This window comes from Aquarana catesbeiana, linkage group LG11 (genome assembly GCF_042186555.1).
Source record: "Aquarana catesbeiana isolate 2022-GZ linkage group LG11, ASM4218655v1, whole genome shotgun sequence".
Taxonomy (NCBI): domain Eukaryota; kingdom Metazoa; phylum Chordata; class Amphibia; order Anura; family Ranidae; genus Aquarana; species Aquarana catesbeiana.
The window spans coordinates 264,721,439-264,740,088 of record NC_133334.1 but is presented as its reverse complement, the minus strand read 5'-3'; the positions used below and the strand labels follow the sequence as shown (position 1 = coordinate 264,740,088).

Genomic DNA, 18,650 nt, shown 5'->3' with positions numbered 1-18,650 from the left:
ATTGATAGTCTCTGGCTATCAGTAATACCTGGGTGTCGGTGGTACCTGAGTGTTGGTAGTCCCTAGATGTCAGTAGTTCCTGAATGTTGGAAGTCTCTGGGAGAGTGGTATCTGAGGGTTGATGGTCTCTGATTATTGGTGGTACCAGACTGTTGGTAGTCCCTGGATGTCAGTGGCATCTGAGGGTTGATGGTCTCAAGGTATTGGTGGTACATGGCTGTTGGTAATCCCTGGATGTTGGTAGTTTCTGAGTTGGTGGTAACTGAGGGCTGATGGTCTCTGATTATTCATGGTACCAGACTGTTGGTAGTCCCTGGATGTCGGTGGTATCTGAGTGTTGGTAGTCCCTGGGTGTTAGTAGTACCTGAGTGGTGGTAGTCTCTGAATGTCAGTGGTTCCTAAATGTTGGTAGTCTCTGGGTCAGTGGTATCTGAGGGTTGATGGTCTCTGATTATTGGTGGTACCTGACTGTTGGTAGTCCCTGGATGTCGGTGGTATCGGAGTGTTGGTAGTCCCTGAGTCAGTGGTATCTGAGTGTTAATGGTCTCTAGGTATTGGGGGAAACAGACTGTTGGTAGTCTCTAGATGTCAGTAGTACCTGAATGTTGGCAGTCTCTGGGTCAGTGGTAGTATCTGACTGTTGGTGGTCTCTGGTGTTAGTGGTACCCAAGTGCTAGTATTATATGGGGGTCGGTGTTACCTGCGTATCAGAGGTAGCCCCTTCCTGTTGGTGGTACCTGAACGTCGGTAGTACTTAGCAGTCGGTGGTACTGGAATGCTGGTATTATCTGAATGCCAGGGGTACCCGAGTACTGGTAGTATCCGAGTTTCAGTGGTACCTGGGTATTGGTGTGCGGCTCTCACGGTCCGGTGCTGATCTCTATGACTGATGCTGGCAGACCTGAAGAGTTTTATAGAGCTCAGGTATTTCCATCAGCCTGCAGGCAGCCAGGAGGATGGCAGTGCAGAGGTCATTGTCAGTAATAATTAAACCTGCCCCTAATCACAGCGCAGGAAGACAGACGCTGCCTCTCACACTCCGCCTGGATTAATATCTACCATTGTGTCACACAGCAGCCCAGTCACTGCCCCAACAATGGCTGCCTGGCAGCCCATACAAAGTCTCCTTGTTCTGCAGAACCTACACACAGTGCTGACAGGCTGATCACGATAAGAGACCAGCTGGAGGAGAGACTGCTTCCACTTCCCAGAAGGGAGAGCCGGACTTTTCTGGAGAACTGGAGGGAATACCTCATGTGATACTTCTATTCCCACAAACAGGAGAAATTTGAACCTTCCAGTCCAGACTCTGCATCATTCAACACAAGGCCTTCCCACACAGCAGCCTATTATTATTCCTAAACGTCAGATGTAAACATTACTGTGCTGTATGAGGCGGCCATTTTGTGACCCTGTCTCCATCCTGATAACTCTGTATTAATCAGGGAGATGGCAGCGAACTTCATCATGAGGGAATTGTATACGATAAATGCAACTATACCACCAGAGAGAATCGCTTTCAGCATTAATACCTCTGCCAGAGTAGAGATAAACTCTGGCCCTCTCCAAACTCCGAACTCATCTCTAGCTGAACGCCAAATGTGTGCCACTTTGTGCCATTCCAGCCCCGCAGCTTTGTTTACATCAGCTGGAGCTCATTGGAGTAAAATTTAAAAAAAAATGCAAGTTTGGGGTTTGGCTAGAGATGAGACTGAAAGACACCTGAGCTCATCTATACCGGGCGCTGAATTTTCAGGTCTTAGCCCACCCTTGGTTCACACTGGTGCAGCTTTGAAATTGCGCTACTGCAGCGTGATTTCAAGGCTGCACAATAAGTGCAATTTGTACTGCCGATTTCATTGCAGCTTGCGACTTCATTTAACAGAAGTCTATGCAAGTGCAATGAAATTGGTAAAAATTAGTGCAGGAACCTTTTTCATAATCACTGCAACATGAGTTGTGGCGATAGGAACAGTTCCATTGCCAGCTATGGGGTGCGACTTGTTAAGCGATTTCGAACTGTCAAATCACATGACAAGTCGCTAAATTTGGATGTGCAGTTGTAGGCGGTAAAAATGCGCTGTTGAGCCTTGTTTTTAGCGCCTTCCAATCACCCTCCTTAAGCTGCAATGGCAGAGGACAGGGGTGCTTACATGCCAAGAATTCTCCAATATGTTTGCGATTGGTGGGCAGCAAGCCCCACCGAATGCGACCCATTTAAGCGAATGGGGAATTGCCACAAATGGCAGGCAACTGCATGCAATGCACGTGACTGAGGCATATTTGTTAGCAAAAATGGGGTTAAACCAGCAGCGAGGAGGCATTATATTGCCTCCTCACCCCTATGAATCAAGTCTGAAAAGCGATTCTAATGCAGATTGCTTTTCAGAGGAGCAATGGGTTTAGACACACGTCTAAATCTAGCCTTACTGTACACCATATATCAAATTAAGCACAAAAAATAAGTGTGCTGTCCCTTTAACAATCTAAAAAGGCTCACAGTGCATAATACATGTATATGAAAATTATACCACATATAAAATTGATTGTTTTTGCAACTGTAGACCAGACAGACTGAACAATGGTAAGATCTATCCCCTTATATTAACCCCTTTACTTCCACCACAGATGTATGACATAGGTCAGTGGCAGTAGGGGGTTTACACACACAGTCCAGGGAATTAACTAAGCATCCTCCACCTTTAAAATGGTACAAGAAACTATTGGGAGTGACATGCACATCATTAACTAAACCTGTTTCGGGTCTATTTGCACCACCCTCACCATTTTCTTTTTCAGAGTGAAATAGAAACTAGCACAGGATTTGCACCTATACAGAGGGACTGAGGCAGTTTTCCATATAGAAAAATTGCCGCTGATCCCTGACAGGACTGACCTGGTAAATGAAATGGGAGCTGTCAGCAGACCTCTTCTGCTCGTACTGTGATTACACTACATGAGCAGAGCCTGAAGGGTTAACAGGGCCAGAAGGTCCGACGGAAACTCAGAAACGCGTCACCTACAGGTATCCCGAGGACGTCATCACGCATACATTGCAGACCATGCCACGGGCTGATGGAGAAGAGCAGACCACTGGGAGAGACTATAAGAGGCCAGGCTGGGGCTTAGCCGGCTCTTTTGGGACTGGGGTGGATCTGCGTGCAGGGAATCTGTGATAGAGTGAGCTGCAGCTGTTTTGCGGCCTGCCTTGGCAGATCTACCCAACGGAGGTCTGAAAGGACACCTGTGGACAGTTCCCCTTCACCGTCAGGGACATCAGATCCATGTGAGCCATGGCGCGGTGTGGCAGAGGCAGGAGATCATCCCTTGAGCCAAACACCTGAGAGATTATCACCCTCATCATCCTCATCATCTCCTGTTCCAGTGTGGTGAGCGGGAGATAGCCCAGTCTAATAGGCACTGTGTATAGACATCATTGTTCCCTGCACTTCTCACCATCATTAGTTTAAAGATCTGTTCCAGCATATCAGACACTATACACAGACATCCATGCCATCCATTGTTCTGCTGTTGCTTGTAGTTCCACAGAGTTTACCATCTTTAAGTCAGTGATCACTGTGAATTCAATTACACTTCTGATTTGCACAGGAATATGGTCTACTGGTTATATATATATATATATATATATATATATATATATATATATATGGATCAGCTATTCTGCCTTACCAATCAATATTCTTTGCATGCAATTAAATACCCGAGCGCTAGCTGAAGATTAACCCGATTGCCACACAGCAACACTGGACTACTTTTATTTTCCTCCCCACTTCAAGAAATTGTGTTGCTCAAACTATTAAAGCTGCATTTTACCAAGAACTCTCTGTAAGAGCAGGTTGAATTGTGCTATAGTTACTGTTTGCTGGAGTTGTATTTGTTTATCTATTATTTTCCAATTTTTTTATGTGAAGGAGCAGTAGAGAGGGGGTCTGACACTCATAGTAGTCATTCCTTTGCTTTCCTGTAGCCTGTTCACATAGACATTATATACATTTATTTGGGTATAGGAAATATAGCATGCACTGTTGAATATTTGAATCATAACTGTGATCGTTATTTTGCTATTAAGAATATTCTTTGAAAGACAACCTGTTTGGAGTTAAATTCAGGTTTGTCCCTTGATTTTTTTCTCCATTCATTCCATTGAGTAAACCATTTCTGATGTAACCAATTCTGGTGTATTTAATTATTGCTGTGGTTATCTAAAGCAGTGTTTCTCAACTCCAGTCCTCAAGGCGCCCCAACAAGTCATGTTTTCAGGATTTCCATTATTTTGCACAGGTGATTTGATCAGTTTCACTGCCTTTAGTAATTACCACAGCTGTTTCATCTGAGGGAAATCCTGAAAACATGACCTGTTGGGGTGCCTTGAGGACTGGAGTTGAGAAACCTTGATCTAAAGAAAAAAAATGATTGAACCCAGGGTGTCAGGATTCACAGGGTCAGGGAAACCAGAGGGGTATCGAATCATCTTGCGACCTTCAAGAGGGCAGCACTACGCTGATGATACCAAGGCTAAGGGAATAGGATGTCCCAAGACAGGCTCTTGAAGAATCTGCAACCAGTGAAGGGTGCCTGGCCGCATACTTAGCGACTCAGATTCTGCTGTAACTGTACCGGTGACGATGAGAGTGACCCCCGACAGTCACTCGGCTGACAGGGAGCTGGCAATGGTGATTCCGCTCGCTCACTTTCTGGAGACTCTCCATGCTGTCTAGGCTGTGGCACCTTCTCACATTCCCCAGAGCGGCCAGGTCCCTGATCTTAGATGGAGGTCGTAGTCTCAAGAGAAAGACTCCTCCCCGGACCAGGCGATTTATGTCCACACTCAGCATTCTTCTCTCTCTGTCAGCCGGCTGGAACTTGTAGCCTGTAGAAGTCTGGCTCCAATGCAAATATTGGCTCCTCGGACCACATATCCCATGATCTCTTGCTCTCAGCTGTGGTCCCTGCTTGCTCTGCATTTGGGAGATGATGACACAGTGTTCAGGCTGAACACTAGAGGGAAACAGGTTCACTGCAGCTGGTGTTACAGAATGTCCCAGGATGACACAGGCAAAGTTAGCCAGCACGTGGCTACATACCCATGAGCAGGGGTGTTGCTAGGTCTGCAAAAGATCTGGGGCTAGAGCCCATAGCAGTGTAGTAAAGAAAGTCATACACTTGGGCGGGCATACACATGTATATACAGTAATATACGTGTGTGTGTATATATCCCCAGACAGCCCCCCACTTACATCAGGGTCCCCAGAGAGCCCCCTTACATCAGGGTCCCCAGAGAGCCTCCTCATTACATCAGAGTCCTCAGAGAGCCTCCCCCTTTCATCAGGGTCCCCAGAGGGCCCCCCATTTACATCAGGGTTCCCAGAGAGCCCCCCTTACATTAGGGTCCCCAGAGAGCCTCCCCCTTAAATCTGGGTCCTTAGAGAGCCTCTGCCTTAAAATCAGGGTCCCCAGAGAGCCTCTCCCTTGCTTCCGGGCCCCCAGAGAGCCCCCCACTTACATAAGGATCCCCAAAGAGCCTCCCCTCCCCTTTGGGGACCCCTGCAGAGACTCGGGGCTACTGGCCCCAGATTCGGGGCTGTAGCCCCAAAAGCCACCCCCTAGCGATGCCCCTGCCCATGAGAGCTGTAGGATACCACAAGACTGCCAAAGGTGCCTTCAAGGTGGATAGTTGGGGAAAATGATAAATAATCCACAAGGGGGTAAATTGCCCGAATGACAGTATACGCAGGCACTGAAGTAGCATGAGGCTTTTGAAGGAAACCCAAAAGGTCAATGTTATGCAAAATCTCACAGAGGTCTGAGCTGTAGGTATTTAGAAAAGTATGTAGAAGGGAGTTTAAGCTTTGCCACACAGAAAAGCCCTTATATACCCATGATAGGTGTAGGACACCTAGGGTTGCCACCTCATCCCTTTAAACCCGAACACCTATGAAATACACAGGTTCTGAGGCTAATTCAATGCAGATAAGGCACCAAGTGCGTTTAATCACCATCTTAACCAGCCACAGAACCTGTGTAATTAATAGGTGTTCAGTTTTAAAGTGAAGAGGTGGCAACCCTAAGGACACCGCTAGACTGCCAGAGAGTGGGGGTCTTCAAGGAGGATGGTTGGAGGAAGATGCGGATTATTCCATAAAGGGGTAAAGTTAATAAATTGCCCTACTGACATGATACTCATACACCCTGCCACAATTTCCTAGGTAGGCAGGTAGTGGGGTAACATGTGAGGCCTTCAAAGGCAAGCCAAAATATCAACATTAAGTAAAATCTCAGAGCAAAGTCCAGTGGGCCTGTCCTAGTGTAAGTGTTAGAATTGCTCATCTAACCATCATGTTCATGTGGAACTGTAAGGCCTCTTCCTCACCTTTCCGCTCTAGAATGGAGTATATTTAATTTCATCCTCCTATTGTTTCAGTTAAAGGTTCTATACAAAGAATGTAATCGTTCAAAAAGATACTCCCAACATTGATCTGCCCTGTAGCTACACCCAAACACTCACCAATGGAAACAGACCTCAGTATGTTCAATTTATTGTCTAAAATACATTATATTACCAAAAGTCTGCTTTTACACACACATGAACTTTAATAGCATCCCAGTCTTAGTCCGTAGGGTTCAATATGGAGTTGGCCCACCCTTTGCAGCTATAACAACTTAAACTCTTATGGGAAGGCTGTCCACAAGGTTTAGGAGTGTTTCTATAGGATTGTTTGACCATTCTTCCAGAAGTGCATTTGAGGTCAGGTACTGATGTTGGACGAGAAGGCCTGGCTTGCAGTCTCCGCTCAAATTCATCCCAAAGAATTCTATATGGTTGAGGTCAGGACTCTGTGCAGGCCAGTCAAGTTCCTCCACCCCAAACTCGCTCATCCATGTCTTTATGGACCTTGCTTTGTGCACTGGTGCGCGTTCATGTTGGAACAGGAAGGGGCCTTCCCCAAACTGTTCCCACAAAGTTGGGAGCATGAAAATTGTCCAAAATGTCTTGGTATGCTGACACGTTAAGATATCCCTTCACTGGAACTAAGGGGCCAAGACAAGCCCCTGAAAAACGACCCCATACCATAATCCCCCCTCCACCAAATGATTTGGACCAGTGCAAGTCTTGCCACAGATTCACAATTGGATTTAGGTCTGGGCTTTGATTGGGCCATTCTAACACATGAATATGCTTTGATCTAAACCATTCCATTGTAGCTCTGGCTGTATGTTTAGGGTCGTTGTCCTGCTGGAAGTGAACCTCCGCCCCAGTCTCAAGTCTCTTGCAGACTCTAACAGGTTTTCTTGAAAGATTGCCCTGTATTTGGCTCCATCCATCTTCCCATCAACTCTGACCAGCTTCCCTGTCCCTACGGAAGAAAAGCATCCCCACAACATGATGCTGCCACCACCATGTTTCACGGGAGGGATGGTGTGTTCAGGGTGATATGCAGTGTTAGTTTTCCGCCACACATAGCGTTTTGCTTTTAGGTCAAAAAGTTCAATTTTGGTCTCATCTGACCAGAGCACCTTCTTCCACATGTTTGCTGTGTCCCCCACATGGCTTCTCACAAACTGCAAATGGAACTTCTTATGGCTTTCTTTTAACAATGACTTTCTTCTTGTCACTCTTCCATAAAGGGCAGATTTGTGGAGAACACGACTAATATTTGTCCTGTGGACAGATTCTCCCACCTGAGCTGTGGATCTCTGCAGCTCCTCCAGAGTTACCATGGGCCTCTTGGCTGCTCCTCTGATGAATGCTCTCCTTGCCCGGCCGGTCAGTTTAGGTGGACGGCCATGTCTTGGTAGGTTTGCAGTTGTGCCATACTCTTTCCATTTTCGGATGTTGGATTGAACAGTGCTCCGATGTTCAAAGCTTGGGATATTTTTTTTATAACCTAACCCTGCTTTATACTTCTCCACAACTTTATCCCTGACCTCTGTGGTGTGTTCCTTGGCCTTCATGATGCGGTTTGTTCACTAAGGTTCTCTAACAAACCTCTGAGGGCTTCACAGAACAGCTGTACTTATACTGAGATTAAATTACACACAGGTGGACTCTATTTACTAATTAGGTGACTTCTAAAGACAATTGGTTCCACTAGACTAGATGTTAGTTATGCCGTGTACACACGGTCGGACTTTTCAGCTACAAAAGTCCGACAGCCTGTCCGACAGACTTTCGATGGGCTTCCGACGGACTTTTGGCGGACTTTATAACTAATGGACTTGCCTACACACGATCACACCAAAGTCCGACGGTTTCGTACGTGATGACGTACATCGGACTAAAATAAGGAAGTTGATAGCCAGTAGCCAATAGCTGCCCTAGCGTCGTTTTTTGTCCTTCGGACTAGCATACAGACGAGCGGATTTCTGGGTCCAGCGGAGTTACGACGTAAAGATTTGAATCATGTTCCAAATCTAAAGTCCGTCAGATTTGCGACTGGAAAAGTCCGCTGAAGGTCCGGTGAAGCCCACACACGATCGGATTGTTTGCCGGATTTGCTCCGTTGGCGTCCGTCAGACCAGTCCGGTCGAAAAGTCCGACTGTGTGTATGCCCCATTAGAGGTATCAGAGTAAAAAGGAGCTGAATACAAACGCACGCCACACTTTTCAGATATTTATTTGTAAAACAGGTTGAAAACTATTTATCATTTTCCTTCCACTTCACAATCATGTGCCACTTTGTGTTGGTCTATCACAAAATTCCAACAACATACATTTACGTTTTTGGTTGTAACATGACAAAATGTGTAAAATACTTTTTCAATGAACTGTGAATGACTATAAATTACAACATTCACGTCCACAGTATATTCTGCTTATCCAAGGGGTCCAATACCGCAAGAGATAAGCTCAGCTGGAGATCACACACACAAGGGGGAATGCCGATCAACCCAGGGGCTGGTACACCACCGAGGCCAAGCTAAGTACACTCAACAACCGTATGTTGGTATAGTACAGTCATGGCGAACCTTGGCACCCCAGATGTTTTGGAACTACATTTCCCATGATGCTCAACTACACTGCAGAGTGCATGAGCATCATGGGAATTGTAGTTCCCACACATCTGGGGTGCCAAGGTTCACCATCCCTGGTATAGTATGTCATGCACACAAAATCTATGAAATAGATCTGTTTCAAAAAAAGAGAGCTGGGACAGGGACTATTTTATTAGATGCAAAATAAAAGAAGCGTGTCACCCATAGAATTGACTAAATTACAATCATTACCTGTATTGTCTGCATATGGAAATTATGCTTTAAATGGGCCTGAAAAGCACCCCCATCAGAGCATCTTAAAAATGTACAATTGCACTTAAACATTATTTTATAGATAAAATCTGTTTGTGTGCAGTGACACAAAAGTATCACCATCACTCAGATATATGGGATATGGGATATATATGGGATCTCAATTAAGTAATGGGATGAGGCACATCTTTTGACTTATTTATTACAGGTAATTTACACAACTCTTTATACAGTATATGTATATTGTACATTCACATCTTTTAGAGCCAATATCATTGATAGAAGTCCCAGGTAAAAGTTAGCAAGACATTATTATAGTCACCCATACACACCAAGGGTAATAAAGTTTTTGAGCCCTTTATAAAAAAAAATCAAGAGTTTTTTTTTAATTGCTACTATGTCCTATATGCAAGTGAAGGGGGAATATAAATGGCCACAAAAACCCGACCCTTCCATGCGGCCGCTGAATGCCCATTTCTCAGCCTCCCCCTCCTGCAGACGTTTAGTGGCTGGAGGAAGGAAATTGAGGGCATCGGTTGCTCTACATGCCGACCCACCAACTCCCTATGCCTGTCCTGCTGCCCCGGTCCCTGTGTGCTCCCCTGGTTCTCCCCCCCCCCTCCCCTCGCAGTGCTGACGGGTTTCCCCCTCCAACCGGCAGCTGCAGGGGATACTATCAGGATGGAGTGCAGGGAAGGGGCCGGTAAATGTGTCATTTACCGGCCCCTTCCTTTTCTGATTGAATAGAGTCAGTCATCTGTAACACTCATCCATAATTGAGACATAGTTAAAGGTGTTTACTATGCCTCAGTTTATGAATGAACGGGAAGCTCTGTACAGAGCTATTCCTGTTCATTCATTCTGTGCTGCTGCTCTTTTCTCTGTCTCAAAAGGTGAAACATCAGAGGTCTGTTTAGACCTCTGATATTTCACCAAAGCTCCCTAACGGGGGTCCTAAAAGGAAAAGAAAAAAGAAAAATTGTAAAAAAAAAATAAAGGAACACAAATAAACTACTGACACCAGTGGCGGAACTACCAGGGTCGCAAAGGCCGTACTTGTGACCGAGCCCTGGTGTTTCGCCACCATGGGCAGACTCCAAGACAGCAGGAAAGGGGCCTGCTGCTGGACTGTAATAAATAAAACAATGGCAGTAAAGGGCCCCCGGGAACACAGTGGGTAGGGCCCCCAGCCAGGTTTCTTGCACCAGGGCCCTAAAAGATCTAGTTACACCTCTGCATCGTTTGTTATTGTAATGAAGATTATCTTTAATAACATGGGTTTATTGTAAACGAGCTATACTGATGTTTGGTCTGTGCAAATAGGAGAATACATTACATCTCAGTTAGAATAACTGGGAACCTAATGACTAAGAGATAACCTGCCATAAATATAATAGGGCAATAATGAGGCTATAAAAATTGGAATGCACCTAAGTATACACTTTACGATTCTAACATGGCAATGTTACACATAGAGGTTTATTCAGACGGGCGCTGACACCCGTCCGGCATGCAGGCTCTCCTTGTTATTTCACCTTCATCCTCCCCAGGCTCTGTGCAGGCAGCCTATAGAGGTGGATGCAGATGCAGTGGCGGTACAGATATAGCCGTGTGTCAAAATCTGACGTGTGGGCAGGAGCGTGTACTCAGATCCGAACACAGACTGTGCGAGTTCGGTTTTGTGCACCTGCTCATGCCCTCATGACAAAATTTGTGTCTACATCCACTGCCAACCAAAAGGGAGCCTGCACAAAGGACAGCTGTCAGCGCCTGTCCGAATGAATCTATGGTAGGCAGCAGTGGCAGCTGGTGCTCAAATTTTTTTGGGGGGGGGGGGGTGGGCGCAAACAAACTGAAAAAATTGCCGCCACTGTGCCCATAAAACATAGCCACTGTGCCCATCAAACACAGCTACTGTACCCATCAATTGCTGCCAGTGTGCCCATCAATTGCCGCTACTGTGCCCCATCAAATGCTGTCAGTGTGCATTGCCCGGCACTTACCTGTCTCGCAGCGGGTCAGCGGCGGTGTCCTGCACGTTCCTCAATGTCTTTTTCCGTCCTATCAGGCGTATAATCACAGTGCCTGCCATTTCAGCCAATCAGGTGAAAGATAACAGACCCGAGCACCTGATTGGCTGAGATGCGGTTCAGTGTTAGTGAATTCCTTCGCTTTGCTAACACACACCTGAGTGAACAGCGAACACACAGCATTGCGCTTGCTGTTCACCTTTTTGGGCGCCTATTAGAGCCTACGGCTCTAATCAGGTGCTTCCAAAAAACACCCCCCGCCGATGAGGGTCTGCACTGTAGGGGGGGTCTGTACTGTAGGGGGGTCTGTATTGTAGAGGGGGGTCTGCACTGTAGGGGGGTCTGTATTGTAAAGGGGGGTCTGTATTGTAGGGGGGTCTGCACTGTAGGGGGGGGTCTGTATTGTAGGGGGGTCTGCACTGTAGGGGGGGTCTGCACTGTAGGGGGGGTCTGTATTGTAGAGGGGGGTCTGTACTGTAGGGGGATCTGTACTGTAGGGGGGGTCTGCACTGTAGGGGGGGGTCTGTATTGTAGGGGGGTCTGCACTGTAGGGGGGGTCTGCACTGTAGGGGGGGTCTGTATTGTAGAGGGGGGTCTGTACTGTAGGGGGATCTGTACTGTAGGGGGGGTCTGCACTGTAGGGGGGTCTACACTGTAGGGGGGTCTGTACTGTAGGGAGGGTCTGTATTGTAGAGGGGGGTCTGCACTGTAGGGGGGTCTGTACTGTAGGGGGTGTCTGTACTGTAGGGGCCAAATATAGGATCCACCCCGGGTGCCAAATTCTCTAGGTACGCCCCTGCAGATGTCACAAAGTTCTCTGCCGCATTGTGCGGTGCGGCTCCCTCACAGAGACGGAGTGCTGCAGCGATCGGTCTCGATATCAGTCAGCGACTCAGCGGCAGGCAGTGTGCAGTGTGAGTCAGCTGTCACTGTGAAGAACGGAGCCGATGCTTTCTGTGTAGTTCCGGCTCCTCACAGGCGGAGTGATATGAAATACACTCCGCCTGTGACAGATACAGGAAGCATCGGCTCTACTCTCTACTGCAGCAGGCATGCTGCAGCTTCCTGTCGGACTTTCGCGTCTCAGAGGAGCCAGGCAGCAGTACCCGCGCCAGCATTAATACCTACCAGCACCAGCAGTACCCTCACCAGCATTAATACCCACCAGCACCAGCAGTACCCGCGCCAGCATTAATACCCACCAGCACCAGCAGTACCCACGCCAGCATTAATACCCACCAGCAGCACCAGAGTGTGAGAGTGTACATTTATATTTATTTAGTTTTTTTTTAGTTGTATGATTTAGTGGTGAAAGTTATTAGTGCCCGGGCCCCCCCCCCTCAAGTTTTGACTGTAATATCTTATGTGTCCCCCTTATATATCAATCTTAGAGTTGACATTAGTTCGAGGAAGTGTAAGAAAGGTGAGGAAAAAGAAACTTTATTACGTGTTGGTTAAAGTAACCTTTAGAGCAGAGCTGGTGTTATATTGTCCAAACGTTGTGTTAATGTTTAAACACTGATTTTGTTGGAAGTACCAATAAATATAGACTTATTGATAATTTGCATTTTTATTCTCGTGTGGGATTGTGTAGACAGGGCCCCAGTGCACTGTATTGCCTGGGGGCCTATAATGCTCTTAAGAAGGCACTGAGCCACCCCAGCACCCCCTAATACTTACCTGAGCCCCATCTCTGTCCAGCGATGTCCACGAGTCCCTCAGCCGCCCGAGACTCTCCCTCCTGATTGGCTGAGACAGCAGCAAGGCGCCATTGGCTCCCACTGCTGGCAAAGTCAGCTAGCCAATCAAGAGAGAGATGGGCCGGGGCCGAACGGGGGCTCCGTGTCTGAATGGACGGTAACGTGGGGGGACGCAGCTCCAGCGCCTCCAACACTGAATGTATTTTATGGCACGGTGTGCTGGAGGGTCTTTTATTGCTGGCTACTGGGGGATCTATTGTTGCTGGTGGGGATCTTTTTTCTGTGGGGGTCTATTGTTGCTGGTGGGGATCTTTTTTACGTGGGGGTCTATTGTTGCTGGTGGGGATCTTTTTTCTGTAGGGGTCTATTGTTGCTGGCTGGAGGATCTTATGTGGCTGGTGAGAGGGGGGGTGGGGGTCAATTGTTGCTGGGAGGGATCTACTGTTCAGGGAGAGGTCTGTTGTTGCTGGCTACTGAAGGATCTGTTGATGCTGGCTGCTGGGAGATGTATTGTTGCTGTTAGGGGTCTGTTGATACTTGGGTGATATTTTGTTGTGGGGGTTCATTGCTGCTGGGGGGGGGGGAGTTCTGTTGTTGTGTGGGGGATGTCGTTGCTGGGGGGGTGGAGTTTATTGTTGCTGGGGTGGTAATGGTATTTTGTTGCGGAGGGCCATTGTTGCGGGGGAGGGGGGTCTATTGTAGCTGTGGTGGTGTACGTTGTTGCTGGGAGGGGGGATCTATTGTTGCTGTGGTGGGGTACGTTGTTGCTGGGAGGGGGATCTATTGTTGCTGTGGTGGGGTTGGTTGTTGCTGGGAGGGCGGATCCATTGTTGCTGTGGTGGGGTACGTTGTTGCTGGGAGGGGGATCTATTGTTGCTGTGATGGAGTATGGTGTTGCTGGGAGGGGGGATCTATTCTTTCTGTGATGGGGTACATTGTTGCTGGGAGGGGGGTCTATTGTTGCTGTGGTGGGGTACATTGTTGCTGGGAGGGGGTCTATTGTTGCTGTGGTAAGGTACGTTGTTGCTGGGAGTGGGGATCTATTGTTGCTGTGGTGGGGTACGTTGTTGCTGGAAGGGGGGGATCTATTGCTGCTGGGGTGGGGTCTATCAAATTCCATACAAATTACTTAGTAGCACAAAATTATACTTGGTTCTGTATTCCCTAAAAGGGGTGGTACTGAGAGGTGGGTAGGGGGTGGAGCCACGAGACAGTGCTCAGAGGTGGGTCGGGGGCGGAGACGAAGGGTGACTCATAAAAGGGAGGAGTTCCTGCACCTATTCTATGAGAAAAAAGCCCTGAATACAATAAAAGTAACAATGTAATTGTTTCTCCCTGTTGAAACATAGGGGTGCACCTACTTTGTTTAGTTCTTCGTCCATCTAAACAATGTAAATTGGTTCTTGGCGAATGGGGCAAAATCAAAAGTTCTCAGGCTATATTGTCTGCAGTGTGAATGTGGAAAATACAGGGGAACCTCAGATTACGAGCATAGCCCGTTCCAGGAGAATGCTCGTAATCCAAAGCACTCCGCATATCAAAGCGAGTTTCCCCATTGAAGTCAATAGAAATGAAAATAATTAGTTCCGCATTGACTTCAATGGGATGCAATACCACATGCGGCCAGAGGCGGGGGGGGGGGGGCGCCGGAGAGCCTCGGAAACGGCCGGAAAAGCCCGAGGACACCTCGGCTGACCTCGGAAAGACTCTGTTCCCGAGGTTGGCCGAGGTCAGCCGAGCTGTCCTCGGGCCTCTCCGAACGGCGCCGATCGGCTGCGATCGTCCCCGGCGCCCCACCTCAGGCCAAACGCGGTACTGCAAACGCTTTGGCCTGAATCGTGCTCGATTTGCGAGACAACACTCGCGAACCGAGTTATGATTTTTAAAAATACAGTGCTCATATTGCGAAATGCCCGTTAACCGCGTTACTCGCAATCCGAGGTTCCACTGTACTGCATTTTGGCCAACAAGGTGGTGCCATCATAGGAAACAAGGGTGCTCCTCAGCTACATCTAGCGGCCATAATGCGCTATTTTCCACATTTAAACATTCGAACTGCAAAAGAATATAGCCTGAGAACATTCGATTTTTTTTTCCCTGGTTACACAGGAACGCAGTTTTAAAGGACAAACAGCTATACAATTTTTTTTTTTTTTTTTAAATACACCTCTAGTTATGTCAAGGGTGGTTAAAACCTTAAAGTTGAAAAAGAGCTTTACATGGGTTCTTCCCTGTTTCCCCGAAATAAGACCTAGCGTGATTGTCGGTGATGGCTGCAATATAAGCCCTACCCCCCAAATAAGCCCTAGTTAAAGTCCTTGTAGGTCTTATTTTCAGGGTAGGGCTTATTTGGGGGGGGTAGGGATTATATTGCAGCCATCACCAACAATCACACTAGGTCTTATTTTCGGGGAAACAGGGTGGGTTACCCTGGTGGGGGAGAGCACTGATGAGGGCTCCAGGGGGGGAGGGGGAGGGGTGAACAATCTGAACAAATGAAAAAGGAAGTTCTTATTTTAGCAAATTGGCATTTTTTTTCCTCTGGACAGAATTAGCCGGTAAAAGAATTGCTTTTACGGCTTTCCCGGAGTGCCGATCCATGGCAAGCTTTTTTTTCCTCTTTTTGTTCCCGCTTTCCTATGCAGGAATTATCATGTAAACTGTTGTCTTTTAATCATGAAGCGATTGGTAAATAGCAGCCATAAAAGGCTGCTGGACTGGTAATAAACGTATTGGCTCACACGGTATATCTGGTGATGTATGGCGGCGCGATATGGGGAATGCGGGTAATCTCATTCTGTAGATAGGACTTTGACAGTGGAAATTACTGGTTTATGTATAAACCAGCTGATCACAAAGTATTCTTGTTACTGCTTGTAAATACTATGCTTTAGATAACACATTAATGTCTGTTAGTGTTTTACCACTCGCTGAACACGTGTAATGATCCATTACAGACTCAGAGGGGGAGGGGGATGGGAAAGGTTGGTGGTCACCGGCTTGAATATGTAAAAAAGGTGAGAATCCGTCACATCTGAGCTCACAAAAGAATATGAATATACACTCTATTACCAAAAGTATTGGGACACACATTATTTTTAATATCATCCCAGTCTTAGTCCGTAGGGTTCAATATTGAGTTGGCCCACCCTTTGCAGCTATAACAGCTTCAACTCTTCTGGGAAGGCTGTCCACAAGGTTTAGGAGTGTGTCTATGGGGATGTTTGACCATTCTTCCAGAAGCACATTTGTGAGGTCAGACACTAATGTTGAAGGCCTGGCTCGCAGTCTCCACTCAAATTCATCCCAAAGGTGTTCTGTCGGGTTGATGTCAGGACTCTGTGCAGACCAGTCAAGTTCCTCCACCCCAAACTCGCTCATCCTTGTCTTTATGGACCTTGCTTTGGTCCATATCATTTGGGGAAGGGGGGATTATGGTGTGGGGTTGTTTTTTAGGAATTGGACTTAGCCCCTTAGTTCCAGTGAAGGGAACTCTTAAGGCATCAGCATACCAAGACATTTTGGACAATTTCATGCCCCCAACTTTGTGGGAACAGTTTGGGGATGACCTCTTCCTGTTCCACCATGACTGCGCACCAGTGCACAAAGCAAGGTCCATAAAAACATGGATGAGCGAGTTTGGGGTGGGGGAACTTGACTGGTCTGCACAGAGTCCTGACCTCAACCCGATAGAATACCTTTGGGATGAATTAGAGCGGAGACTGCGAGCCAGGCCTTCTCATCCAACATCAGTGCCTGACCTCACATATGCGCTCCTGGAAGAATGGTCAAACATTCCCATAGACACACTCCTAAACCTTGTGGACGGCCTTCCCAGAAGAGTTGAAGCTGTTATAGCTGCAAAGGATGGGCCAACTCAATATCCAACCCTACGGACTAAGACTGGGATGCCATTAAACTTCATGTTTTGGGGCAGGCGTCCCAATACTTTTGGTAATAAAGTGTATATTCAGATTCTTTTGTAAGTTCAGATGTGACTGATTCTCTCCTTTTTCACCACCTTTTTTACATATTCCAGCTGGTGACCACCAACCTTTCCCATCCCCCCTTCTGAGTCTGTAATGGATCATTACACGTGTTCAGCGAGTGGTAAAACACTAACAGACATTAATGTGTTATCTAAAGCATAGTATTTACAAGCAGTAACAAGAATACTTTGTGATCAGCTGGTTTATACATAGGACTTTGACAGTGGCAATTACTGGCTTATGTATAGATGATAGGCTCAGCAATGGCATGCAATGCCAAGCTGCTGCTAACAAAGCAAACAGAATATTGGCATTAAAAAGGGGATTAATTCCAGAGATAAAACGATAATTCTCCCACTCTACAAGACTCTGGTCCGGCCGCACCTGGAGTATGATGTCCAGTTCTGGGCACCAGTCCTCAGGAAGGATGTACTGGAAATGGAGCGAGTACAAAGAAGGGCAACAAAGCTAATAAAGGGTCTGGAGGATATTAGTTATGAGGAAAGGTTGCGAGCACTGAACTTATTCTCTCTGGAGAAGAGATGTTTGAGAGGGGATATGATTTCAATGTACAAATACCGTACTGGTGACCCCACAATAGGGATAAAACTTTTTCGCAGTAGGGAGTTTAACAAGACACGTGGCCACTCATTAAAATTAGAAGAAAAGAGGTTTAACCTTAAACTACGTAGAGGGTTCTTTACTGTAAGAGCGGCAAGGATGTGGAATTCCCTTCCACAGGCGGTGGTCTCAGCAGGAGGCATTGATAGCTTCAAGAAACTATTAGATAAGAATCTGAATGACCACAACATACAGGGATATACAATGTAATACTGACACATAATCACACACATAGGTTGGACTTGATGGACTTGTGTCTTTTTTCAACCTCAACTACTATGTAACTATATGTAAACCAGCTGATCACAAAGTATTCTTGTTACTGCTTGTAAATACAGCAAAACCTTGGTTTGAGAGCGTTTTGTAAGACAAGCAAAATGTTTTAATAAACATTGCCTTGATATACAAGTAATGTCTTGATATAGGAGTAGCGTCATGTCATAACTGAGTATAAAAGAAAAGAGAGGCGCCTCTAAGTGTAGGAATATGGTTACATTTAATGAAGGGACAACATTTAGGAACTTATTGCTACACTTAGAGGCGCCTCTCTTCTCTTTTATGCCCTGTAAAAAAAACGCTTTGATATACAAGTGCTTTGGATTACAAGCATGTTTCTGGAACAAATTATGCTCGCAATCCAAGGTTTTACTGTACTATTCTTTAGATAACACATTAATGTCTGATGTGTTTTATCACTCGCTGAACACGTGTAATGATCCATTCTTTTTTTCAGATCCTCAGAGAGTTCTTTGCCATGAGGTGCCATGTTGAACTTCCAGTGACCAGTATGAGAGAGTGAGAGCGATAACACCAAATTTAACACACCTGCCCTCCATTCACACCTGAGACCTTGTAACACTTACGAGTCACATGACACCAGGGAGGGAAAATGGCTAATTGGGCCCAATTTGGACATTTTCACTTAGGGGTGTACTGACTTTTGTTGCCAGCGGTTTAGACATTAATGGCTGTGTGTTGAGTTATTTTGAGGGGACAGCAAATTTACACTGTTATACAAGCTGTACACTCACTACTTTACATTG

General features: G+C 46.5%; 1 protein-coding gene across 6 annotated transcripts in view; it reads right to left on the bottom strand.

Annotated features, from left to right (window-relative positions):
- SLC7A9 (solute carrier family 7 member 9) overlaps positions 1 to 18,650 on the bottom strand; it is a 137,893-nt gene that overhangs the window by 74,091 nt on the left and 45,152 nt on the right. The window contains exon 1 of one of the 6 annotated variants that reach the window (XM_073605787.1): positions 701 to 1,080. The exons of 4 other annotated variants lie outside the window; for them this stretch is intronic. The gene's annotated coding sequence lies outside the window, so the exon portion shown is untranslated. Of the gene's footprint in view, positions 1 to 700; positions 1,081 to 18,650 lie in introns of those variants that run through there. One more of the 6 variants, XM_073605788.1, reaches the window with a different exon arrangement.